Genomic DNA, 27,195 nt, shown 5'->3' on the forward strand with positions numbered 1-27,195 from the left:
CCCTCCGCATCCTTGGGGGCCCTAGGCGTATACAGCCTCGGCTCGTTATTACGTGAGAGTGTCACGGTGGGGGTGTATCTGGGACGTCACGAGGATGCTTTGGCCACGCGAGTGTCCCTACCCCCCAAGGCATTTCTCGCCTGATTCCTTTTGGGTCATTGGTAAACCCTCCTGACTTCTTCTTCTTCAGGAGTGAGGTTGGGTGTGTGCTGACTCGGGAGGCCTGCAAGGATAAGCTTCGGCCGGAGCCCCCAAGCGGGGAGCCGACCGCCCAAAGATGCAAGCATGGTAGAGCGTTAGGGTTCAAAGTGGGTGCGACGGAAACAACTAAAGGAAGGGTAAATTAATGTAGCGGATGGGGAGTGCCTGAACTCCTGGAGGCCTCATGGCCTTGTGGGCGCCCTCAGACGGAGTGAGCCAAAAAGTTACCTCGCAGCAGCCTACAAAAAGTCACCTGACGGCCATGCCGCTGAAGTGCCGAGGGCACCGTCGTCGACCGATCTCCTCCTTCCACGATTGCGACCTTCACGGGTCCGTCGCCTCCAGAGGTCGGGACCTTCGCTTGGCCTGAACATCTCCTCCTTTTATTCACCACACCCCAGCAAGCAAAGTATGAGCATTGTCGGATTCCGGGCTCTGCAAAACCATAGGGATTCAAACTCAAGGGCGCGCGCAAAGACTACTCAACAGATGCGGTTTCCTGGACTCACTACACTTTGGGAAAAGACCTGCACACGAGGGTCCCTTGCTGAAACTATCTACGTGTTCGGATGTTTCGAGTCTGCTCAATGTCCCGAGCAGCCGCGGCCGGGACGACAAGGTGGCCTTGTTGGCAGCGGCATCCCCAAGGGCTACTAAGGATCCGTTCCAAAAAGGTGGCCATGGACAGGACGTGCGCACCGATGCGTATTTCCAGCAAAGCATAGGGATCAAAAAACATGCAAATTTAAGATTGTGTTGAAAGGAAACAAACGCCCATGCAGATGGAATAGACCGCATTACAAAATGAAAACAAGTTTGCAAAATTAATCCTAGGGAAATGCCCTTGGCGTGAATGTCGCAGGTACAGGAATCTAACGGTTCAGGGACACGGAGATGGACTTGTCGGAGATGAGGGTAACAAGCACGTCAAGTTCGCTGGTGTTGAATCCTTCAGCAGCCTAGACATAGCCTTGGTTAGGTCGAGGCCGGGATTGTGGTAGGCGACTTTCACCAGAACTTTGTGAAGGACTCGCCGGCATAGCTCGTGATAGTAGGAAAGGAAGTCGTCTGTCCGCTCTGCCTCGTACTTCACCAAGGCACCTACGAGCTTCCCAAAGAAGATGGATAGCCTTGCTCTCACCGCCTCCGGGCCATCACTAGGGAAGGCACACTCCTGCAAGCTCATCATCACCACCTGGGTGGAGAGCTTCTCAGCAAGGTCGACGAGTTGCGATGTCCAAAGGTGAACATTCTCTCAGATCTGTTTGAGGAGAGCGCGGCGGAAGCGACTAAGGCTCACTCCTTATCGAGCTCCTCGATTAGGATGTGCTCCCTGGCCTGGGCAGTATTGAGGTTGTCCTCCTGGGTGCCCACCCTCACACACACATCGGAGTTGGTGACCACAACGATCTCCTGATCCTTGGTCTTGCCATCGAGCGCGGCCTACAGGGCCACCAAGGCCAGGGTATCCTTCTGGGTGCTCTCCTTCAGCTCCAAGATATTCTTCCCAGAAGTGACAAGGTCCAGCTCCAGCTGCTGCACCTTGCCCTCCAACTCTGCCTTGGCAAGCTGAGTGGCATCAGCATCATTCACGACCTCCTAGAGCTTGTCGGCATACTCAATGGCCTTCTTCTCAAGCACAGCTTTGTGCTCCAGCTCCAGGGCCTAAACCTGCATGCCTAGCTCGACCTAGAGCCTCTCAGCGAGATCCTTCTCGCGGGCCATGGGCTCTTCTTCTTGACACTCGAGGGAGATCTTGCGCGCCTTCGGTTCTACATCCTAGTTGGGGATGTCTTTGTTGTCCTCCCGCCAGGTCTTATCGGCCTTGTCCCGTCGGTTGATGAACTCGGCTTCGGCCCTGTTGAGCATTACTATCTGCTCACTGAGCTCCTTGCAGGTTGCCGTGAACCATGTCTGCATTTTGGCATGGAGCGCTAGGAACCTCTCCTCTACAGCCACGAGAAGGACTTCTCGGTGATCCATCTTCTCCGAACGGCTTGCGTAGTGCACCTACAACTCTCGGAAGCTCTTGCTCAAGGATGACAGGATGGCGTGCTCCTTGTCCTCGTCGCGCCCGCCAAACGGGTCGACCATCACTTCCCATCCAGGAGTGCTCATCACCGCTTCCACAACCGCTTAATCGGAACAAGCCTTGAGGGTGGCGTTGGCAGGGAAGATGACGAACTCCAGGTCGCCCACCCGCAGTTATCGGCTCAGGGGTGGCTCCACCATCGACGACTAACTAGGGGCACTCGTGCAGGCGGCCTCAAGCAGGAAGGTTCTACCTGCCCCTGGCACTCCAGCAACAGGGGCCCCTTCGACGGAGGCCCCATGTCCAGGGCCAACCCTCGAGAACCTATTGGCCCCTTATCCGTGTGATCCGTCCATTCGAATGACGTTATCTCCTTCAAGAACTGGTACTGGGGCAATGCCCTTTCGCCTAGCCGGCTAACGAACCGGATGAGAGAAGCGAGGCAGCCAACAAACTTCTAGATGTCACGCAGCCGAGCCGGCTTGTCCATACGCTCAATAGCCTTGATCTTGTCTAGGTTGGCTTCGATTCCGCAGGCGAAAGCAAAGAAACCAAGGAGTTGGTCGGCTGGCACGTCGAACATTTTTGCATGCAACGCTGGAATTTGGCGCCGAAGTACTTCAGGCCGAAGGGAGTGGTGATATAGAAGTAGGCTCCAAAGAGAGTGATGAAGGAGGTCTTGAGCCGATCCACCGGGTCCAACTTGACCTGGTGGTAGCCGGAGTAGGCATCCAGGAAGGATAGTAGATGGCAGCTGGTGGTGGAGTCGATCACCTGATCGATCCGGCATAGAGAGAAAAGGATCCTTGGGGCAGACCTTGTTGAGGCTGGTGTAGTCGATGCACATGCGCCAGGTGTTGTTCTTATTCATTAGCCGGATATGGTTGTCCAGCCAGTCCGGGTGGAAAACTTCCATGATGAACCCTACAGCGAGCAGCTGGGCGATTTCTTCACCTATGGTTTGCAGCTTCTCCTTGGAGAAGCAAGGCGGTTCCTCGACCGACTTTGCATTTGGCCGTACATGGAGTTTGTGCTCGGCATACTTCCTTGGCACACCTGACCTGACCTTTGGGGACCATGCGAAGATGTCCCAAGTCTCATGGAGGAAGTGAAAGAGCTCGCCTTCCTATTTGCTATCGAGATTAGCAAAAATGGTGAAACACTTCTTGGGGTTGTCTGGGTCGAGTGTGACTTGCTTGGTGTGTTTGGCGGGGACGAATGTTGCGTTGCTGGACGACTGATTGGGCAGAACTGGGATTGCTGAACGTGCCCCGACTAGCACCATGATTCAGTCGACCTACCGCCTCTCCTCGGCGATGACCCGGGACTCGTCTAGGCGGCTGTCGGCATGGGGGCACTCGATGGACTTCTTGTAGTCCTCCTTGATGGTGACGATCCCCTTGGGACACAACATCTTCGTATTGAGGTAAGCATAGTGGGGGATCCCATGAATTTGGCCAAAGCGAGCCGTCCCAATAGCGCGTGGTAGGGGCTGCTCAGGTCCACCACCTCAAACCAAATCGGCTCTCAGCAGAAGTGGCTTTTGGTGCCGATAAGCACGTCGAGCCGGATCTTCCCGATGGGGTGCAAGATTTCCCCGACACGATGTTGTGGAAGACCATTTAGGTCGGCTGCAAGCGGCTCTCGTCGAGGCCTAGCTTGAGCAGAGTGTCGCTATAGAGGATGTTGATGCTGCCATCGCAGTCGACGAGTACCCGTGAGAATCGGATAGTAAGTTTTACGGATGCAAAGGTAGGGTCGAAGACGAGAGCATAGCTACCGGGGTTTGGCATTACGACTGGGTGGTCCTCCCGACTCCAGGGGACTGGCCTCTCTGACCAGTGCATGAACTAGCGACCGGGAGGATGGTGGCATTCACCTCGCGCCTGATCTTACGCTGGTTGTGCTTGCTATCGTCTTTGAAAATGGCATTCACATCGCGCCTGATCTTGTGCTGGTTGTGCTTGTCCTCGTCCTCAATCGTTAAGACGACGTACACGCCGTCCTGCGACGAGAAGAGTTCTAAGCGATGGTTGTCGACCGCAGCCGGGGCCGGAGCCGGAACGCATGGAGACGGAGCAGGAGGCGCTAGGACACCCTCCTCACGAGACATCCACTAGGAGAATCTACATTTCCGGAGTGTGTGTGTGGCCGACTTAGCCCAGCTCTGCATCTTGCACGAGGCATCGAGCATTTTCTTGAAGGTGAGCTTGGGCTGCCAGGGAGTCTTGTCGATTTTTTGCCGCTAGTTTCCGGCCTGAGCAGCCGTCTGCTCATCCTCGATGGTTGCAACATATCGGCTGTTGTAGCGGGGGTCCGGTTGGCCGGCCTTGGGATTGTTGTTGTATTCATTATTTTGCTGGGCCCGACCATCGCCAGCAAGGCCGGCACGGCCTTGCCGGCCAAGTCGACTTTGACACGCATGGCAGAGTCGGCTATGGCGTATTTGTCCACCTTGATCATGAGTTCAGCCAAGGTGGCCGGCTCTAAGCGTGTCAGCTTGTGTTTGAGCAAGATTCCATCATGGGAGCCTGATATGTCTCCAACGTATCTATAATTTTTGATGGTTCCATGCTATTATCTTGTCAAACTTTGGATGTTTTGCATGCTTTTCAATTATTTTCTAGGATTAAGTTATTAACTCAGTGCCAAGTGCATGTTCCTGTTTTTTCCATGTTTTTGACCCCTTTCAGAGGAGATGGAAGAAAATGCCCGAAAAGATTTTTTGGAACGAAAGAAGATCGGAGAACTTGGGAGCCAAGCCAGAGGAGCTCTAGGGGCCCCACAAGCCCCCACCCCGCGACCAGGGGGGCACCATCCAGGCTTGTGGGCCCCCTGGAGGTCCCCTGACCTAGATCTTTCGCCTATATAATCCCATAAATTCCAAAAAAAATCAGGAGATCATCGCAATCGCTTTTCCGCCGCCGCAAGCTTCTGTCTCCGCAAGATCCCATCTGGGGCACGTCCTAGTGCCCTGCTGGAGGGGGGATTCGGATACGGAGGACTTCTCCATCAACACCATGACCTCTCCGATGATGTGTGAGTAGTTCACCATAGACCTACGGGTCCATAGCTAGTAACTAGATGGCTTCTTCTCTCTCTTGGATCTTCAATACAAAGTTCTCCATGATCTTCATAGAGATCTATCCGATGTAATCTTCTTTTGCAGTGTGTTTGTCGAGATCTGATGAATTGTGGATTTATGATCAGATAATCTATGAATCTTATTTGAGTTTCTTCTGATCTCTCTTATGCATGATTTCATATCCTTGTAATTCTCTTCGAGTTGTGGGATTTGTCTGGCCAACTAGATCTATGATTCTTGCAATGGGAGAAGTGCTTCGTTTTGGGTTCATACCATGTGGTGACCTCATCCAGTGACAGAAGGGGTAGCGAGAAACGCATCGTGTTGTTGCCATCTAGGGTAAAAAGATGGGGGTTTCATCATTGGTTTGAGATTATCCCTCTACATCATGTCATCTTGCTTAAAGCGTTACTCTGTTCGTCATGAACTCAATACACTAGATGCATGCTGGATAGCGGTCGATGTGTGGAGTAATAGTAGTAGATGTAGAAAGTATCGGTCTACTTGTCTTGGACGTGATGCCTATATGCATGATCATTGCCTTAGATATCGTCATGACTTTGCGCGGTTCTATCAATTGCTCGACAGTAATTTGTTCACCCACCATGATATTTGCTATTATGAGAGAAGCCTCTAGTGAACACTATGGCCCCCAGGGTCTACTCCACACCATATTTTCAGCCTTACACTTTTTACTTCGTTGCTCTTTCCGCCTTCAGATCTGACTTTGCAAACAATCTTGAAGGGATTGACAACCCCTTTGAAGCGTTGGGTGCAAGCTTGTTTGTGTTTGCGCATGTACTTTGGACTTGACGAGGCCCTCCTTCTGGATCGATACCTTGGTTCTCAAACTGAGGGAAATACTTACTGCTCCTGTGCTGCACCACCCTTTCCTCTTCAAGGGAAAAACCGACGCAAACCAAAGAAGCAACAAGAAGAATTCCTAAGCGCCAGGGAAGGACTTTTGTTGCCGCAGCAGAAGAATTTTTGGCGCTGTTGCCGGGGAGGAAGATCAAGTCAAGGACTCATCCAAGTAGGTGCCGCAAACTCATCTCTTGCATTTACTTTGTTTGCCAGTTGGCTCTCGTTTTCCTCTCCCCCACTTCACCAATTTGCCTCTTTCGTTCGCCTTTTTGTTCGCCCTTTTTCTCGCCTGCCTTTTGTTTGCTTGTGTGCTTGCTTGCCTGCTAAAGCCCGAATGGCCCCACTAAGGGATTTTGATGCTCGCTTTGCGAAGTTAGAAGAGATTGTAACCAGTGTTAAATGCTTCATGTCTACACAGTTTGAATATAATAGTTACTTCCGAAGAGAGCTGAAGGAGCAAAATTCTTTTCTGACTTTTATGAGTAGAGAAGTTGATGATATGGACAAAGAATTCCTTGCGCTGAATTCCCAGTTTGCTCGTCTTGAAAAGCTAGTTGGCCAGATTTCTGATAAGCAAGCTACTTTAGTCAATAAAATGGCTGCTAAACCCGAAACTCGTGATGAGAATCACGAAGATCTTAATGTGCTTGGTGTGACTCCCATTGAATCTTTGTTTTCTTATGTCAAACCTAATGATTATGGGGCTGGATATGAATCCACTTTGGTTGAAAAGTGCCCCAATGATTCGGAGTCCATCTATGCTAAAAGCATTAAAAGTGGAGTAGAAGACGTTAAAACTTTGAGTAGTAAAGAAATTACTACCGTGGATTTCAAGGAATTCAATTATGATAGTTGCTCCTTGATTGAATGCATTTCTTTGATGCAATCTGATACGTCTCCATCATATCTACTTTTCCAAACTCTTTTGCCCTTGTTTTGGACTCTAATTTGCATAATTTGAATGGAACTAATCCGGACTGACGCTGTTTTCAGCAGAATTGCCATGGTGTTGTTTTTGTGCAGAAATGAAAGTTCTCGGAACGAACTGCAAATTTACGGAGAATTTTTCTGGAAAATATGAAAAATACCTGCACAAAGATCCACTGGAGGGGATGGGCCAGTGGGCCACAAGCCCTGCTGCCGCGGCCACCCCCCTGGCCGTGGCAACCAAGCTTGTGGGGGCCACGTGGCTCTGCCGCCCCAACCTCAGCTCTATAAATTCACTTTCGCCCAGAAAAAAAATCAGAAGAGAATATTTCGTCGCGTTTGTGATACAGAGGCGCCACCACATCCTGTGCTTCGTCTGGAGGACAGATTCGGAGTCCGTTTTGGGCTCCGGAGAGGGGAAATCGTCACCATCGTCATCAACACGGACCCCGTTGATATCCTTAATATCCTTAATATCCTGTAGTATCCTTTTGGACCCCATTGCCACGGGAGGGATGGACAATAGATGTCACGCAAGTTCTTTTCCCTAAGCACGTATGACTACACACGGAATGCATGCCTACATCACATTGACGAACGGGAGCTAGCCACATATCTCTCCGTGTTATAACTGTTGCATGATGAATATCATCCAAACGAATCACCGACCCATTGCCTACGAGTTTGTCCCACTGCTGTCGTCACTTGTTTTGCTCTACTGCTGTTACTACTGTTGCTACTTGCTACTGCTGTTACTACTCTCGCTTGCTACTGCTGCTACTTGCTACTGTTGCTACTTAATACTGCTGTCACTATTGCTGTTCCTAGCTACTGTTGTTACTCGTTACACTGCTACTAACTGCTACAATTCTGGTTCACTCGGCGTTGACGGGAAAAGACAATTTCCGTCAACGGGCAACTTCTGGCGCCATTGATACGATAGTTAGGAATAGTCTGCCGTCAACAGCTCGTTTCTGACACTGTTGTTATCATCCTACTTTGCTTGCAGATACTAATCTTTCAAGTGTGGTTGAATCTGGCACATTCAGCTGCTCATACTCGATAGTATTCTCTCACCTCCTGACTGGCGTACCAACAAATTTGGGTCGAATACTCTACCATTGAAAACTGCCGCGAACCCATGCGCTGGTGGGCCATTGCAAGACAATTGCTAATTGTTGAGCAACTGGGAGCAGTTCTGTCTCTGTTGTCACGAAGGCATCAAATCAGGGACTCGTCAACAACATTCTTCTAGTGTCATTGCCGGGGACTGCCGTTAGCAGCATTTTTCTGGCGCCGTTGCCGGGGAGGTATTGCTATGTTCTCTGAGTCACTTGGGATTTATATCTGCTGATCACTATGAAGAATCTGAAAGATCCAAAAACCGAAGTCTTGCCCTCAACTACGAGGGGAGGTAAGGAACTGCCATCTAGCTCTGCATTTGATTCACCTTCAGTTATGAGTAAGTTTGCGACATCACCTCCTGCTAGAAATCTTGATATGTCGCCTGTGCTTGATGATGCTTATGATACTGCTAGAGATGCTATGCCTGATACTGCTTTGCCTGATGTTGCCAGAGATGCTATTTTTCCTGATGATGCTATGCCTGATACTTCTAGAGATGCTATGCCTGATACTGCTTTGACTGATGATGCTAGAGATGCTATTTTGCCTGATGATGCTATTCTTGATACTGCTAGAGATACTACTTTGCATGATGTGCCACTAGGGGTATTCCTTGATGCTGATATTGCTAGAGTTACTGCCAATGCTCGTGATGCTTCTGAAACTGTCGATACTATTGAGATGGAACCTGCTTTTGCTCCTGCTAGATCTAGCTCTCCTAGATATGAATTGCCTGATATACCTGAGGGTTATGTTATGGAGCGAGAGATAGCTGAGGATTTTCTTGCGTGTAAGGATGCCTATGACGCTGAGAAATTACTTCTCAAGTGGAAGGAAAAACCTATGAAAGCTAGGATGAAATACGACCCGAAGTTTGCCACTTCACCTATCTTTATCACCGATAAGGATTATGAATTCTCTGTCGATCCTGAGATAATCTCTCTAGTCGAATCTGATCTTTTCCACGGTTATGAGTCTGAGACGGTCGTAGCCCATCTTACCAAACTACACGATATAGCCACCCTTTTCACTAGTGAGGAGAAGATCCACCACTACTATATCCTTAAGTTGTTTCCTTTCTCTCTAAAGGATGACGCTAAAGCCTGGTTCACTTCTCTTGCTCCTAGATGTGTGAGTAGTCCCAAGGATATGGTCTATTACTTCTGTGAGAAATATTTCCCTGCCCATAAGAAGCAAGCTGCCTTCAAGAAATATACAACTTTGCTCAACTCAAAGAAGAGAGTCTCCAACAAGCTTGGGGGGGGGGCTCGTCCAGCTACAGAATGCTTTGCCTGATCACCCTCTTAAGAAGAACGAGATACTTGATATCTTCTATAACGGGCGTACCGATGCCTCTAAAGACCACCTAGATAGTTGTGTCGGTTGTGTTTTTAGGGAACGAACTGTAGAACAAGCTGAGACTCTACTGAATAACATCTTGATCAACGATAATGCTTGGACTATTCCCAAACCACCTCCTAAGCCAACTCCAAATAAAAGAGGTATCCTATTCCACAGTCCCGAAGATATGCAAGAAGCCAAGAAATCTATGCAAGAGAAAGGCATTAGATCTGAAGATGTCAAAAATCTTCCACCTATAGAAGAGATCCATGGTCTCGATAACCCGATACAGGTAGTGGAAGTAAATTCTCTGCGTAGGTTTGATGAGAGTGATATTCCTTTTGATAAACCTGCTAGCCTATGCTTTGATGAATTTGACAACTTTGTTGCCAAACAACAGATTTTCAATGATTATGTTAGCAGACATTTGGAACAAAGTACTTGTATGCTTAGTCATTTAAGTGCTTGTGTAGACAGAAATGTCAATGATCTGAAGCTTCTGAGTAAACATGCCTCTATGATTACTACTCAGGTAGAACAAGTACTTAAAGCTCAGAATGACTTGCTCAATGAATTAAATGACAACTCTGTGAGAGTCATTACTAGAGGAGGCAAAATGACTCAGCAACCTTCGTATCCTGAAGGTCATGCTAAGAGAATTGATCAAGATTCTCAAGGAATTAATGCAGATGTACCCAGTCATCCTAAGGAGAAGAAGAAGGATGATAGAAACCTGCATGTTAGTTCACCAAATACTGTCACACCTGAAGAACCTAATGTTATTTCTGCGTCTGATGCAGAAACACAATCTGGTGATGAACATGAACCTGGTGACAATATGGACAGTGATGTTCATAATGATGCTCAACCTAGCAATGATAATGATGTGGAGATTGAACCTACGGTTAATCCTGATAATCCACAACCTAAGAGATACGATAAGAATGACTTCACTGCTAGGAAGCATGGTAAAGAAAGGGAGCCATGGGTTCAAAGACCTATGCCCTTTCCTCCTAAGCCATCCAAGAAAAAGGATGATGAGGATTTTGAGCGCTTTATTGAAATGATAAGACCCATCTTTCTGCAGACGCGGTTAGTTGATATGCTCAAAATGTCTCTGTATGCCAAGTACATGAAAGATATCATGACCAATAAACGGAAGATACCAAATCTTGAGTTCTCCGCCATGCTTGCCAATTACACTTTCAAAGGTGGAACTCCTATGAAACTTGGTGATCCCGGAGTGCCCACTATACCTTGCTCCATTAAAGGAAACTACGTAAGAACTGCCTTATGTGACCTTGGAGCCGAAGTTAGTGTTATGCCTCTCTCTCTTTATCGTAGACTTGAACTGGATAAGTTGAAACCCACTGAAATTTCTCTGCAAATGGCCGACAAATCAACTGCTTTCCCTATTGGCATTTGCGAGGATGTGCCTGTTGTGGTTGCTAACACCACTATCTTAACAAACTTTGTTATCTTGGATATTCCCGAGGACGATGCCCTGGCTGTCATCCTGGGAAGACCCTTTTTAAACACTGCAGGGGCTGTTATAGATTGCAACAAAGGCAATGTCACTTTCCATGTCAACGGTAATGAGCATATTGTTCACTTTCTGAAGAAACGATATCAAGTACATTGCATCAATGCTATCGAAAAAACTTCATCGATTCTTATTGGGAGCTTTGAATGCCCTATTCCTCGTGTCAAGATGAAGTATGATTTGCTTGTTGGGGAAATACATATCCCCATTGAGGTGACCTAGCGGCTATTCGAAAATTCTCCGTTCTCTTTTTCGATTCGAGAAAGTTTTGTCATAAGGATTTGATCAACCCTATTGACGGATTTCTTTCGATGACCATGAAATGGATGAATCAAAGAGTTACATACCTCTGTTTTAAGCTTTCATTTTATTTTGCTTCGAAGAAAAATGATAGGTTTAGTTTAGTTTTCCCTGTTTTCTGTTTTAGCGTCCCGGAGAAAAATACCCCGAAAATAAAAGTTCTCCGATGGTCCTGAAAATCTACTATGATTTTTTCTGGAATATTTGAAAAATACTGGGACAGAGAGCTGGCCTGGGGGCCACCCCAGTGGGCCACAAGCCCTGTCACCGCGGCCACCCCCCTGGCCGCGGCAAGCAAGCTTGTGGGGCCCACAGGGCCCCGCTCCACTCATTCCAGCTCCCATCCTCTTCTTCTTCCTCCAGAAAGAAATTGTTTCGCAGCTCCAACCCGTGTTCTTGCTCATTTGGCTGTGATTTTCGATCTCCTTGCTCAAAGCATCATTCTCCGAACCGTTTTAGGGAAATTGCTCCTTGGTAAGTGACTCCTCCATTGGTCCAATTAGTTCTTGCTCTAGTGCTTTATCCTTCGCGTATTCTTGCTACCTTGGTGACCCTGTTCTTGAGCTTGAAATGTTGATTTTAGCTGGTCCCAAGTAGTTTTAGCGCGTGATACGGTCTCTAGGCACTAGTAGGAGTAGTTGCTACAAGGTGTGGTTGGTCTATATCACTTTTCTCTTGAACTTCAAAATTTCAGCAAAGAGAAATTATGTTAAAGATGAAGTTTCATGGTGGTTCCTCAAGTAAGAAGGGTCCCCGTCTTTCTTTTCAGGAGCCCGATCCTTATCAACTAAGGGACGCACTGGTACAACCATGTGAATGGCCTTCCGATGAGTTCATGATCGAAGCAGTCTTCAAGGATGAGTTTGATACACTTTTCCGCAATGCCGGGTTAGAAGAATTCCTCTCAGATAAATGTGAATAGTATGCTATGCTCAATGCCTCTTTCGTGCGTAGATTTAAATTTTCAGTTGGCCGTGACTCATCCATACTGTTTGATTTGTATGATAAATCCTATGCCATGGATTTGGAGGATTTCAATAGGATTTGCAAAATACCCGATGGGGGTAATCTAAAAGATCCTGCTAAATCCTCGGTTAGAGATTTTTTCTCTAGTATATCTGTTGGAGACACTAGAGACATCACGCAAGCTACCATAGGAAGCATTCATTTCCCTGCCTTGCACTACTTTGCCCTCTTCATAGGTAGATGGACTAACGTTAAGGTTGAACATTGTCACCTATGCGCATCCGACCTTAGTATCCTTAAGAGCGCAGTTACGGGTGACAAAAGCTTCAACATGGGAGCTATTATAGCAAGGAGGCTGAATAAGAACGCTATTGAGGGAGATTTCTTTGGCGACATCTATGCCACTCGCATAGCAAATTTTCTTGGAGTACCCATTCGCGCAGGAGATCCCCCGCTCCATACAGCTTTCCTTGACCGCGTCGCTTTGACACGCTACCAGTTTCTTGAGAGGGATGATGAATCCCTCCTATACCAATTGATATTTAACCGGCAGCATGTCTTCCATATTACCCTTCCTGCTCCTACTTTCTTTGACTTTCAGGTAAAACGGAGATACTACATAACCATAGGAGAGGCAGAGGAGTATGAGAGGGAGGCGAAGGCTGCTCGTCACCATGACGCAGCTATTCAGGCAGTGGCTGCAGCGCTCCCGTATAACCCCGATTATGATTTTGGGTTTCGCCAAGACCATCCTTGGGAGTAGACCAAGCTAGGCCAAAAGCCTAAGCTTGGGGGATTACGTGTTCTCACCGACTTTACATTCATGCTTATGCTTTCACTTTGTTAGCCGATGTCTACACTTTGCCACTGTATTATCCATGCTAGTTTATTTTCGTTTTCTTGTTTTGTGTCCTTTTGAGAAAACCCAAAAATATTTTCCTTTCTTCTTTTTGCTTGTTGGGAGCTTTCCCGTGTAAATAGTTTTCTTTTTTCTTTGGGTCAAGGTAGAAGATATTGATTACAATGTTTAGTAGATCTTGCATGCATACCTGTTTAGCTTTCAAAGAGACATATTACTTTGTCTTCTCCTTTGTGTTTGCCTGCAGATTCAGCTTAGTCCGTTTCACGAGCACGCTTATTATTGTTCACATCGTTCGATCATGCAAGTGAAAGGCAATAATGATGATATATGATGAAGTGACTGAGACTGGAAAAGCTGGTATGAACTCTGTCTATTTTGTTTTTGTAATTATGACTAGCTTGTCTTCCCAGATTCAGCTTTGTTGTGAGAGAACCATGTTTGCAATGACAACTCAGAGATCACAGTTTCTGATGCCATGCTTATTTAGCTAGGATCTTATAATGGTTTGTCTTGAATGCCAACATAGATTTTGAGATGACTATGATCTAGTATGATAGGATGGTATCCTCCTTTGAATGATTCAACTGGATTGACTTGGCGCATGTTCATGCATGTAGTTGAAACAAAATCAACATAGCCTCTATGATGTTCGTGTTCATGGTGATTTATATCCCATTCATGCTTGCACTCAATGTTAGTCAAACTCATTGCATCTTGATGACTGTTGTCGCTCTCTAGTTGGTCGCTTCCCAGTCTTTTGCTAGCCTTCACTTGTACTAAGCGGAATACTGCTTGTGCATCCACTTCCATAAACCCAAAAGTTTTTCCATGAGAGTCCACCATACCTACCTATTTGCGGTATCTAACTGCCGTTCCAAGTAAATTTGCATGTGCCATTCTCTAAACCTTCAAGAAATAATCTGTTTTGCATGCCCGAACCGCTCATGTGGTGACAGGGGGCTATTGGTATCTTCCATGTTAGGCGTGGTATTCTCAACATGTGTTTATTCGATGTCATTCCTGAGAAAGGGGCCGGTAATTGGAATGCCCAGTTCCACGCTTAAATCGAAAACATAACTGTAAAACAAGACTCCCCCCAGATTGATGTTAGTATGGACGGTACCTGAGGATTCGGCTAGCCGTGGAGTGTGATTGATTGGTGGTGGGGGAGTTCAAACTTTACTTTTTGTTTGGGAACCGCCTATAGCATGAGTAGCGTGGAAGATATTGAGAAGTCTTGGTCATTGCGTTGACAATGACAGCATGCCACCCAAAATTATTATCTCTGTTTTCAAAGCTTGAGCTCTAGCACCTCTGCAAATCAATGCTTCCCTCTACGAACGGGCCGTGTATTTATTTTCATGTTGAGTCATCCTCTTCTTTTATAAGCACCAATTAGAGAGCACCTCTGTCATTTTTATGCTTTGCTTTTGATTGATATTGAGTATGACTGTGACTGGATCTTCGTTGCTATGAATTACAATGTTTATTCAGCCCTTGATCTTTGAAAGTGCTCTGCATTTATGTTTTGCGGTCTCAGAAAGAGCTAGCGAGATACCACCTATTCATATTTCTTCATGCTTGTTTTGATTGAATTGTTGGTATCTGAAACTCATTATTATTTGCTCGCTAGCTGATTATGCCATCGATATTAGTTTACCGTGAGACCTTTGTGTCACTTGCTTATGTGGTTAACTCTTGATCTTGCTGAAAATCTGGTTACGAGTTAGACATAGTTGCAACAACAAGATCAAATAGAGTTTGTCAAAGTTTTTCTTTCTCTTTCAGTTTGTCAACTAGATTGCTAGAGGACAAGCAAGGTTTTAAGCTTGGGGGAGTTGATACATCTCCATCGTATCTACTTTTCCAAACTCTTTTGCCCTTGTTTTGGACTCTAATTTGCATGATTTGAATGGAACTAACCCGGACTGACGTTGTTTTCAGCAGAGTTGCCATGGTGTTGTTTTTGTGCGGAAATGGAAGTTCTCGGAACGTCCTGAAAATTTACGGAGAATTTTTCTGGAAAATATGAAAAATACCTGCGCAAATATCCACCGGAGGGGATGGGCTAGTGGGCCACAAGCCCTGTTGCCGCGGCCACCCCCCTGTCCGCGGCAACCAAGCTTGTGTGGCCCACATGGCTCTACCGTCCCCAACCTTAGCTCTATAAATTCACTTTCGCACAGAAAAAAATCAGAAGAGAAGATTTTGTCGCATTTGCGATACGGAGGCGCCACCACATCTTGTTCTTCATCTGGAGAACAGATCTGGAGTCCGTTTTGGGCTCCGGAGAGGGGAAATCGTCGCCATCGTCATCATCAACCTTCTTCCCTCTCCAATTCCATGAAGCTCTTCATCGTTCGTGAGTAATCTATTCGTAGGCTCGCTGGGCGGTGATGAGTTGGATGAGATCTATCATGTAATCGAGTTAGTTTTGACGGGGATTGATCCCTAGTATCCACTATGTTCTAAGATTGATGTTGCTACTACTTTGCCATGCTTAATGCTTGTCACTAGGGCCCGAGTGCCATGATTTCAGATCTGAAATTATTATGTTGTCACCAATATATGTGTGTTTTAGATCAGATCTTGCAAGTTGTACTTACCTACTATGTGTTATGACCCGGCAACCCCGGAGTGACAATAACCAGAACCACTCCCGGTGATGACCATAGTTTCAGGAGTTCATGTGTTCACCCAGTGCTAATGCGTTGTTCCGGTTCTTTATTAAAAGGAGAACCTTAATATCCTGTAGTATCCTTTTGGACCCCGTTGCCACGGGAGGGATGGACAATAGATGTCATGCAAGTTCTTTTCCCTAAGCACGTATGACTACACATGGAATGCATGCCTACATCACATGGACGAACTGGAGCTAGCCACATATCTCTCCGTGTTATAACTGTTGCATGATGAATATCATCCAAACGAATCACCGACCCATTGCCTACGAGTTTGTCCCACTACTGCTGTCACTTGTTTTGCTCTGCTACTGTTACTACTCTTGCTACTGCTGTTACTACTGTCGCTTGCTACTGCTGCTACTTCCTAGTGTTGCTACTTGCTACTGCTGTCACTACTGTTGTTCCTTGCTACTGTTGTTACTCATTGCACTGCTGCTACCTGCTACAATTCTGCTTCGCTCGTCGTTGACAGGAAAAGACAATTTCCATCAACAGGCAACTTCTGGCGCCATTGATACGACATTGAGGAATAGTCTGCCGTCAACAGATCGTTTTTGACACCGTTGTTATCATCCTACTTTGCTTGCAGATACTAATCTTTCAGGTGTGGTTGAATCGGACACATTTAGCTGCTAATACTCGAGAGTATTCTCTCACCTCCTGACTGGCGTACCAACAAATTTGGGTCGAATACTCTACCCTTGAAAACTGCCGCGAACCCATGCGCTGGTGGGCCATTGCAAGACAATTGCTAATTGTTGAGCAACTGGGAGCAGTTCTGGCTCTGTTGTCGCGAAGGCATCAAGTCAGGGACTCGTCAAGAACATTATTCTAGTGTCGTTGTCGGGGACTGCCGTTAGCACAATCCATGTTGAATTCTCCACATATGCTTCTAGCCAAAACAAAGCCTTTACCGATCATATCGTCGAAGCTATGATAAAAGCTCTTGAAGAGAAACTTGAATTGGAAGTCTCTATCCCTATAAAGCATCATGATTAGTGGGAACCTACCATCAAAATCAAAATAAAAAACTATGAGTGCAATGCTTTGTGTGATTTGGGTGCTAGTGTTTCTGCGATTCCAAAGTCTTTATGTGATGTTCTGGGTTTTAATGAGATTGAAGAGTGTTCTCTTAATTTGCATCTTGTTGATTCTGCTATCAAGAAACCCATGTGAAGGATAAATGATGTTCTTATTATTGCAAATAGGAACTATGTACCCGTGGATTTCATTGTGCTTGACATTGATTGCAATCCTACACGCCCTATTATTCTTGGTAGACCTTTCCTAAGGACTATTGGTGCTATCATCGTTATGAAGGAATGGAATATTAGATTTCAGTTTCCTTTAAGGAAGGGCATGGAACACTTTCCTAGAAAGAAAATAAGATTGCCTTATGAATCCATGTTGAGGGCCACTTCTGGTTTGAGCACCAAAGACGATGATATGTGATTCTATTGCTTCCATGCCTAGCTAAGGGCGTTAAACAATAGCGCTTGTTGGGAGGCAACCCAATGAATTTATATTTTTCTTTCTGTTTTATTGCGTCCACACTTTCACAATTCTGTTTTGATTGTGTTTTTTGTGTTTCTTTTTGTGTTTGAGCCAAGCAAAACCTTTACGACTAGTCTCGGTAATGGTTGTTTGATCCTGCTGGAAAAAGACAGAAACTTTTCGCTCACGAGATGATTTTTCATTTTTATTCAGAAAGAGCTTTTGAGTTGATTATTTTTTCTGCTGATTGATATGCTTTGTCCCCAGGCCGTCGAAAATTTTCAGATTTTTGAGGTACCAGAAGTATACGAAGTATACATATTGCTACAGACTGGTCTGTTTTTGACAGATTCTGTTTTTGTTGAGTTGGTTGCTTGTTTTGATGAAACTATGATTAGTATCGGGGGGTACTAGACATGGAAAAGTGAGAATACAGTAGCCCATCATCAATATAGATGTAATTCAAGTTTTCTACAGTACCAAAATAAGTGGTAGTTTGTTTTCTTGTACTAATGTTATCACAAATTTCCGTTTATGTTTTGTGTTGTGAAGTTTTCAAGTTTTGGGTGACGTTCTTATGGACAAATAGCTAAGGAGTGGAAAGAGCTCAAGATTGGGGATGCCCAAGGCATCCCAAGCCAAATTCAAGGACACCAAAAATCCTAAGCTTAGGGATGCCCCGGGAAGGCATCCCCTCTTTCGTCTTTAATCCATCGGTAACATTACTTGGAGCCATATTTTTATTCACCACATGATATGTGTTTTGCTTGGAGCGTCTGGTATCTTAGGAGTCTTTTCTTTTTGTTGTGTATCAATCATCCTTGCTGCACACGTTTTTGAGAGAGAGAGACATGCACTCATCGTGATTTTGCTACAATGCTCATAGTGCTTCACTTATATCTTTTGAGCTAGATACTTTTTCTCTAGTGCTTCACTTATATCTTTTGAGCTAGATACTTTTGCTCTAGTGCTTCACTTATATCTTTTGAGCTAGATACTTTTTCTCTTGTGCTTCACTTATATCTTTAGAGCACGACGGTGCGTGATTTGGTAGTTGGCTTATGCTATGAAAGTAGTCCCAAATGTGCTAGGTACCCAAAGAGGATGCAAAAACCTCCATCTTCATGTGCATTGAGTAGAAAGAGAAGTTTCAATTCCTCTCAGTTAGTTCTGAGACGTGGATTCGGTAATATTGAGAGTTATGTTAGTAGGGTGTTGTGAATCTAGAGATACTTGTGTTAAAGTTAGTGATTCCCGTAGCATGCACGTATGGTGAACCGCTATGTTAGGAAGTCGGAGCATAATTGATCTATTGATTGTCATCCTTTGTGTTGAGGTCAGGATCGCGCGATGGTTTACACCTACCAACCCTTCCCCTCAGAGTATGCGTTTAGCACTTCATTTCGATTACTAATAAAAACTTTCGCAACAAGTATGTGAGTTCTTTATGACTAATGTGAGCCCATGGTATAGATGCACAAACCCACCAAATTCATTCCTCAGAACAGCCACCATACATACCTACTATGGCATTTTCATAGCCATTCCGAGATATATTGCCATGCAACTCCCACCGTTCCGTCTCATGACTTGTGCCATCACTCTCATACTACCATTGCATGATCGTACTAGATCGTTGCACATCCCGGTACACTGCCGGAGGCATTTACTATGGAGTCATCATCATTGTGATCTTTGAGCTGTGAGTAAATAAAAGTGTGATGATCATCATTATTAGAGCATTGTCCCATGTGAGGAAATAAAAAAAGAGAGGCCAAAGAGCCCAAAAACAAAAAAAAAGAGAAAAGAAAAAAAGAGGCCTAAGAGCCCAAATAAAAACAAATGAGAGAAAAAGAGTGAAGGGACAATGCTACTATCTTTTTCCACACTTGTGCTTCATGATAGCACCATGTTCTTTATGATTGAGAGCTTCTTGCTTTGTCACTACCATATGCTAGTGGGAATGTTCGTTTTATAACTTGGCTTGTATATTCCAATGATTGGCTTCCTCAAAATTGCCCTAGGTCTTCGTGAGCAAGCAAGTTGGATGCACACCCACTAGTTTTCATCTTGAGCTTTCACATACTTATAGCTCTATTGCATCTCTTGTATGGCAATCCCTACTCATTCACATTGATATCTATTAATGGGCATCTTCATAGCCTATTGATACGCCGAGTCAATGTGACCATCTCCTCTTTTTTGTCTCACAACCACCACCACACTCTATTCACCTATAGTGCTATATCCATGGCTCGCGCTCATGTATTGCGTGATAGTTATAAAAGGTTTGAGAAAGTAAGAGTGCAAAAACAATTACTTGGCCAATTCCGGGGTTGTGCATGATTTACATTAGTTGTGTGAGGATGATGGAGCATAGCCAGACTATATGATTTTGTAGGGATAACTTTCTGCGGCCTTGTTATTTTGAAAGTTCATGATTACTTTGCTAGTTTGCTCGACGTAATACTGTTTTCATGTCAATAGAAAACTATTGTTTTGAATCTTACGGATCTGAACATTCATGCCACGTGAAAGAAGTTGCAAAGGACAACTATGCTTTATCACTTCCCTACTCGAGGACGAGTAGGAGTTAAGCTTGGGGATGCTTGATACGTCTCCAACGTATCTATAATTTTTGATGGTTTCATGCTATTATCTTGTCAAACTTTGGATGTTTTGCATGATTTTTATTTATTTTCTAGGACTAACTTATTAACTCAGTGCCAAGTGCCAGTTCCTCTTTTTTCCATGTTTTTGACCCCTTTCACAGGAGATTTTGCAACGGAGTCCAAACGGAAGAAAATCCCCGAAAAGATTTTTTGTGTAATGGAAGAAGATCGGATAACTTGGGAGCCAAGCCAGAGGAGCTCCAGGGGCCCCACAAGCCCCCACCCCGTGGCCAGGGGTGTGTCATCCAGGCTTGTGGCCCCCCTGGAAGTCCGCTGACCTAGATCTTTCGCCTATACAATCGCATAAATTCCAGAAAAAATTCAGGAGATCATCGCAATCGCTTTTCCGCCGCCGCAAGCTTCTGTCTCCGCAAGATCCCATCTGGGGCACGTCCTGGTCCCTGCCGGAGGGGGGATTCGGATAAGGAGGGCTTCTCCATCAACACCATAACCTCTCCGATGATGCATGAGTAGTTCACCATAGACCTACGGGTCCATAGCTAGTAACTAGATGGCTTCTTCTCTCTCTTGGATCTTAAATACCAAGTTCTCCATGATCTTCATGGAGATCTATCCGATGGAATCTTCCTATGCAGTGTGTTTGTCGAGATCCGATGAATTGTAGATTTATGATCAAATTATCTATGAATCTTATTTGAGTTTCTTCTGATCTCTCTTATGCATGATTTCATATCCTTGTAATTCTCTTTGAGTTGTGGGTTTTGTCTGGCCAACTAGATCTATGATTCTTGCAATGGGAGAAGTGCTTGGTTTTGGGTTCATACCATGTGGTGACCTCACCCAGTTACAGAAGGGGTAGCGAGGCACGCATCGTGTTGTTTCCATCAAGGGTAAAAAGATGGGGTTTTCATCATTGGTTTGAGATTATCCCTCTAGATCATGTCATCTTGCTTAAAGCGTTACTCTGTTCGTCATGAACTCAATACACTAGATGCATGCTGGATAGCGGTCGATGTGTGGAGTAATAGTAGTAGATGCAGAAAGTGTCGGTCTACTTGTCTCGGACGTGACGTTTATATTGCCTTCTATATCGTCATGACTTTGCGCGGTTCTATCAATTGCTGGACAGTAATTTGTTCACTGATACGTCTCAAACGTATCTATAATTTTTGATGGTTTCACGCTGTTATCTTGTCTTCTTTGGTTGTTTTATGTACCTTTTATATCTTTTTTGGGACTAACTTATTAATTCAGTGCCAAGTGCCAGTTCCTGTTTTTTCCGTGTTTTTTACTCTTTTCAGATCTGATTTTGGAATGGAGTCCAAACGGAAGAAAAACCCCGAAATATTTTTTTCCCGAACGGAAGAAGATCCGGGGGCCTTTGGGCCAAGCCAGGTGGGCTCCAGGGAGCCCACAAGCCCCCACTCCGCCACCAGGGGGAGGCGGCGGTGGGCAGGCTTGTGGCCTCCCTGGCCGCCCCTGACCTAGATCTTTGGCCTATAAATTCCCAAATATTCCGCAAAAAATGAGGGGAGCCTCGAAAATACTTTTCCACCGCCGCAAGCTTCCGTTTCCACGAGATCTCATCTGGAGACCCTTCCCGGTACCCTACCGGAGGGGACTTTGGAGTTGGAGGGCTTCTTCATCATCATCATCGCCCCTCCAATGACTCGTGAGTAGTTCACTTCAGACCTACGGGTCCGTAGTTAGTAGCTAGATGGCTTCTTCTCTCTCTTGGATCTTCAATACAAAGTTCTCCATGATCTTCATGGAGATCTATCCGATGTAATCTCCTTTGGCGGTGTGTTTGTCGAGATCTGATGAATAGTGGATTTGTGATCAGATTATCTATGATTTATATTTGAGTCTTTGCTGATTTCTTATATGCATGATTTGATATCCTTGTATGTCTCTCCGAGTCTTGGGTTTTGTTTGGCCAACTAGATCTATGATTATTGCAATGGGAGAAGTGCTTGGTTTTGGGTTCTCCCATGTGGTGACCTTTCCTAGTGACAGTAGGGGCAGCAAGGCACACATAAAGTAGTTGCCATCAAGGGTAAAAAGATGGGGTTTTTATCATTGGTGTGAGATTATCCCTCTACATCATGTCATCTTGCTTAAGGCGTTACTCTGTTCTTATGGACTTAATACACTAGATGCATGCTGGATAGCGGTCGACTTTTGGAGTAATAGTAGTAGATGCAGACAGTATCGGTCTACTTGTTTTGGACATGATGCCTATAGAAATAATCATTGCATGGATATCGTCACGACTTTGCGCGGTTCTATCAATTGCTCAATAGTAATTTGTTCACCCACCGTCTACTTGCTTTCATGAGAGAAGCTAGTAGTAAACACTACGGCCCCCGGGTCTATTAACATCCATCGTTTACATCTTCGCATTTACTTTGCTTTGTTACTTTGTTGCTTTCAGTTCTCACTTCGCAAACAATCTATAAGGGATTGACAACCCCTTCAAAGCGTTGGGAGCAAGTTTTTGTGTTTGTGCAGGATCTTGAGATACTCCTCCACTGGATTGATACCTTGGTTCTCAAACTAAGGGAAATACTTACCACCGCTACGCTACATCACCCTTTCCGCTTCGAGGGAACACCAACGCAAGGCTTCAAGGCCACGGGGGAAATCCTTTGCATACTTGCCTAGGAAGTCCCTTAAGGAGTAGCCGCAGTAGAAAGATCAAGCCAAGTATTCCCCGTCGACATGCCTATTTCTGGCGCCGTTGGAAGGTCTTTTGTTGCAGTAGCAGAAGTATTTCTAGCACCGTTGCCGAGGAGGAGAAATCAAGATCTATCCAAGTAGGTCTCACAAACTCTTCTCTTGCATTTACTTTTGTTGCGAGTTGCCTCTCGTTTTCCTCTCCCCCACTTCACATTTGCCGTTTTCATTCGCCTTTCTCCTTCGCCGTTTTCTTTTGCCTTTGCCATTCCCTTTCGCCCGTCCGCTCTTAGGTTTGTTCGTGAGAAACTTTTCCTCATGGCCAAACCAAACTATTTCAGAAAATTGGAAGAGATTGAAACTAATGTCAAAAGTTTCATGTCTTCTCAGTTTGACCAAAATAGTTACTTCCGTAGGGAATTAAAAGAGCAAAATTCCTTTTTGGTCTGTTTGAATAAAGAGGTTGATGATATGGCCAATGATTTCCTTGCACTTAGTTCTCAGTTTGCTCACCTTGAAAAATTGGTGGGCCAAATTTCTGACAAGCAGGCTACTTAGTCAATAAGATGGCAGCTAAACCTGAAATTTGTGATGCAAATCACGAAGATCTTAAAGTGCTTGGTGTGTCTCCTCTTGAATCTTTGTTTTCGCGTGTCAAACCTACTTATGGAGGGGCTGGATATGAATCCACTTTGGTTGAAGTACGCCCCAATGATCTAGAGACCACCTATCTTGATGATAAAGGTGTGGAGAGTGGAGTAGAAGAAATCAAAATTTTGGGTCGTAATGAAACACCCACTTTGGATTTCAAGGAATTCAATTATGATAATTGCTCCTTGTTTGAATGCATTTCTTTGACGCAATCCATTGCAAACTCTCCACATGCTTATAGCTAAAGCAAAGCCTTTACCGCGCATATCGTAGATGCTATGATGAAATCTCTTCAAGATAAGCTCGAACTAGAAGTCTCTATACCTAGAAAACTTCATGATGAGTGGGACCTACTATCAAAATCAAGATCAAAAACTATGAGTGCAATGCTTTGTGTGATTTGGCTGCTAGTGTTTCCGCGATTCCAAAGTCTTTATGTGAATTCTTGGTTTTCATGAGATTGAAGAGTGTTCTCTTAATTTGCATCTTGCGGATTCTACTGTCAAGAAACCCATGGGAAGGATCGATGATGTTCTTATTGTTGCAAATAAGAACTATGTACCCATGGATTTCATTGTACTTGACATAGATTGCAATCCTTCATGTCCCATTATTCTTGGTAGACCTTTCCTAAGGACTATTGGTGCTATCATCGATATGAAGGAATGGAATATTAGATTTCAATTTCCTTTAAATAAGGGCATGGAGCACTTTCCTAGAAAGAAAATAAGTTGCCTTATGAATCTATGATGATGGCTACCTATGGTTTGAGCACCAAAGATGACTATACGTGATTCCATCACATTCGCCTAGCTAAGGCTGTTAAACAAAAGCGCTTGTTGTGAGGCAACCCAAAGAATCTATCATTTTTCTTTTTGTTTTGTGTTTTCCACACTTTCATAATTCTGTTATGATTGTGTTTTTGTGTTTCTTTTTGCGTTTGTGCCAAGCAAAACCGTTATGATTAGTCTTGGGGATGATCGTTTGGTCATGTTGGAAAAGACAGAAACTTTCTGCTCACGAAAATAATTTTCATTTTTTCTGTAAGAGCTTTGGAGTTGATTCTTTTTGCTGCTGATTGCTACGCAAATTCTTCAGACTGTCGTAATTGTTCAGAATTTTTGAACTACCACAGGAATACGAAATATACAGATTGCTACAGACTGGTATGTTGTTAACAGATTCTGTTTTTGTTGTGTTGGTTGCTTATTTTGATGAAACTATGGATAGTATCGGGGGGTATTAGCCATGGAAGATTGAAAATAAAGTAACCCAACATCAGCACAAGTAGAATTTAAGTTTGCTATAGTACCTAAGGAAGTGGTGGTTTGCTTTCTTGTAGTAATGTTATCACGAGTTTCTGTTTAAGTTTCGTGTTGTGAAGTTTTCATGTTTTGGGTGAAGTTCTTATGGACAAAGAGATAAAGAGTGGAAAGAGCTCAAGCTTGGGGATTCCCAAGGCACCCCAAGAGATTCAAGGATGCCGTAAAATACTAAGCTTGGGGATGCCCCGGGAAGGCATCTCCTCTCTCGTCTTCAATCCATCGGTAACGTTACTTGGGGCTATATTTTTATTCACCACATGTTATGTGTTTTTGCTTGGAGCGTCTTGTATCGTAGGAGTCTTTTATTTTTGTTGTGTCACAATCATCCTTGCTGCACACCTAGAGAGAGATAGATGCACACACCATGATTTTGTCGAGCTTCACTTATATCTTTTGGTAGACAATTCATCTCACATGTGCTTCACTTATATCTTTTGAGCTAGATACTTTTGCTCTATGTGCTTCACTTATACGTTTTAGAGCACAACGATGCGTGGCTTGGTAGTTGATATATGCTTTGAAAGTAGTCTCAAAAGGGGTAGTTATCCAAAGGGATACAAAAACTTCCACCTTCATGTGCATTGAATAGTTAGAGAAATTTGATTCATCTCAATTAGTTTTGAGTTGTGGTTATGGTAATATTAAAGTCATGCTAGTAAGGTGTTGTGGATCTAGAAATACTTGTGTTGAAGTTAGTGATTCCCATAACATGCACGTATGGTGAACCGGTATGTGATGAAATTTGAGCATGATTAGTCCATTGATTGTCATCCTTTGCGTGGCGGTCGGGATCGCACGATGGTTTATACCTACCAACCCTTCCCCTAGGAGTATGTGCTGAATGCTTTGTTTCGATTACAAATAAAACTTTTGCAACAAGTATATGGTTCTTCATGATTAATGTTGAGTCGATGGTTTAGATGCACTTTCACCTTCCACCATCACTATCTTCTTAGTGCCGTGCAACTTTCGCCGGTGCACAAAACCCACCATTAGCCTCCCTCAAAACAGCCACCATACCTACCTACTATGGCTTTTTGAACGTCATTCTGAGTTATATTTCCATGCAACTACCACCCTGACATGTGCCACCACGTCTACATTGCCATTGCATGATCGTAAGATAGCTACCATGATGTTTCCATTGATGTCTATGCCATGCTAGATCATTGTCACGATACACTACCGAAGGCATTCCATATAGAGTCATCGTTACTCTAAGTTTTGAGTTGAAAGTGTGATGATCATCATTAATGGATCATTGTCCCATGTGATGAAATAAAAGAGGCCAAATAAGCCCACAAAAAGAGAGGCCAAAGAGCCCACCAAAATAAACAAAGAGAGAAAAAGAGAGAAGGGACAATGCTACCACTTTTTCCACACTTGTGCATATTAAGCACTATGATCTTCATGATTGAGAGTCTCTCGTTTTGTCACCACCATATAGCTAGTGGGAAATTTTCATTATATAACTTGGCTTGTATATTCCTATGATAGGCTTCCTCAAAATTGCCTTAGGTCTTCGTGAGCAAGCAAGTTGGATGCACACCCACTAGTTTTCTTTAAGAGCTTTCACATACTCAGAGCTCTAGTGCTTCAATTGTATGGAAATCCCTACTCATTCACATTGATATATATTGATGAGCATCTCCACAGCTCATTGATATGCCTAGTTAATGTGACTATCTTCTCCTTTTTCTCTTGCAACCTCCACTACATTCCACACCATCTATAGTGCTATAACCATTGCTCACACTCATGTATTGCGTGAGAGTTGAAAAGGTTTGAGAAAGTAAATGTGTGAAACAATTACTTGGCCAATACCGGGGTTGTGCATGATTTAAATTCATTGTGCAATGATGATAGAGCATAGCCAGACTATATGCTTTTGTAGGGATAACTTTCTTTTGGCCTTGTTATTTTGAAAGTTCATGATTACTTTGCTAGTTTGCTTGAATTTTTATAGTTTCCACGTCAATAGCAAACTATTGTTTTGAATCTAATGGATCTGAACATTAACGAAACATAAGAGGAATTACAAAGGACACCTATGCTAGGTAGCATGAAAGCATCAAAAGTTCATTCTTATCACTTCCCTACTCGAGGATGAGCAGGAGTTAAGCTTGGGGATGCTTGATACGTCTCAAACGTATCTATAATTTTTGATGGTTTCACGCTGTTATCTTGTGTTCTTTGGTTGTTTTATGTACCTTTTATATGTTTTTTGGGACTAATTTATTAATTCAGTGCCAAGTGTCAGTTCCTGTTTTTTCCGTGTTTTTGACTCTTTTCAGATCTGATTTTGGAACGGAGTCCAAACGGAATAAAAACCCCGAAATGATTTTTTCCAAAACGGAAGAAGATCAGGGGGCCTTTGGGCCAAGCCAGGTGGGCTCGAGGGATCCCACAAGCCCCCACTCCGCCACCAGGGGGAGGCGGCGGTGGGCAGGCTTGTGGCCTCCCTGGCCGCCCCCTGACCTAGATGT

This window comes from Hordeum vulgare, chromosome 7H, assembly GCF_904849725.1.
Source record: "Hordeum vulgare subsp. vulgare chromosome 7H, MorexV3_pseudomolecules_assembly, whole genome shotgun sequence".
Classification (NCBI taxonomy): domain Eukaryota; kingdom Viridiplantae; phylum Streptophyta; class Magnoliopsida; order Poales; family Poaceae; genus Hordeum; species Hordeum vulgare.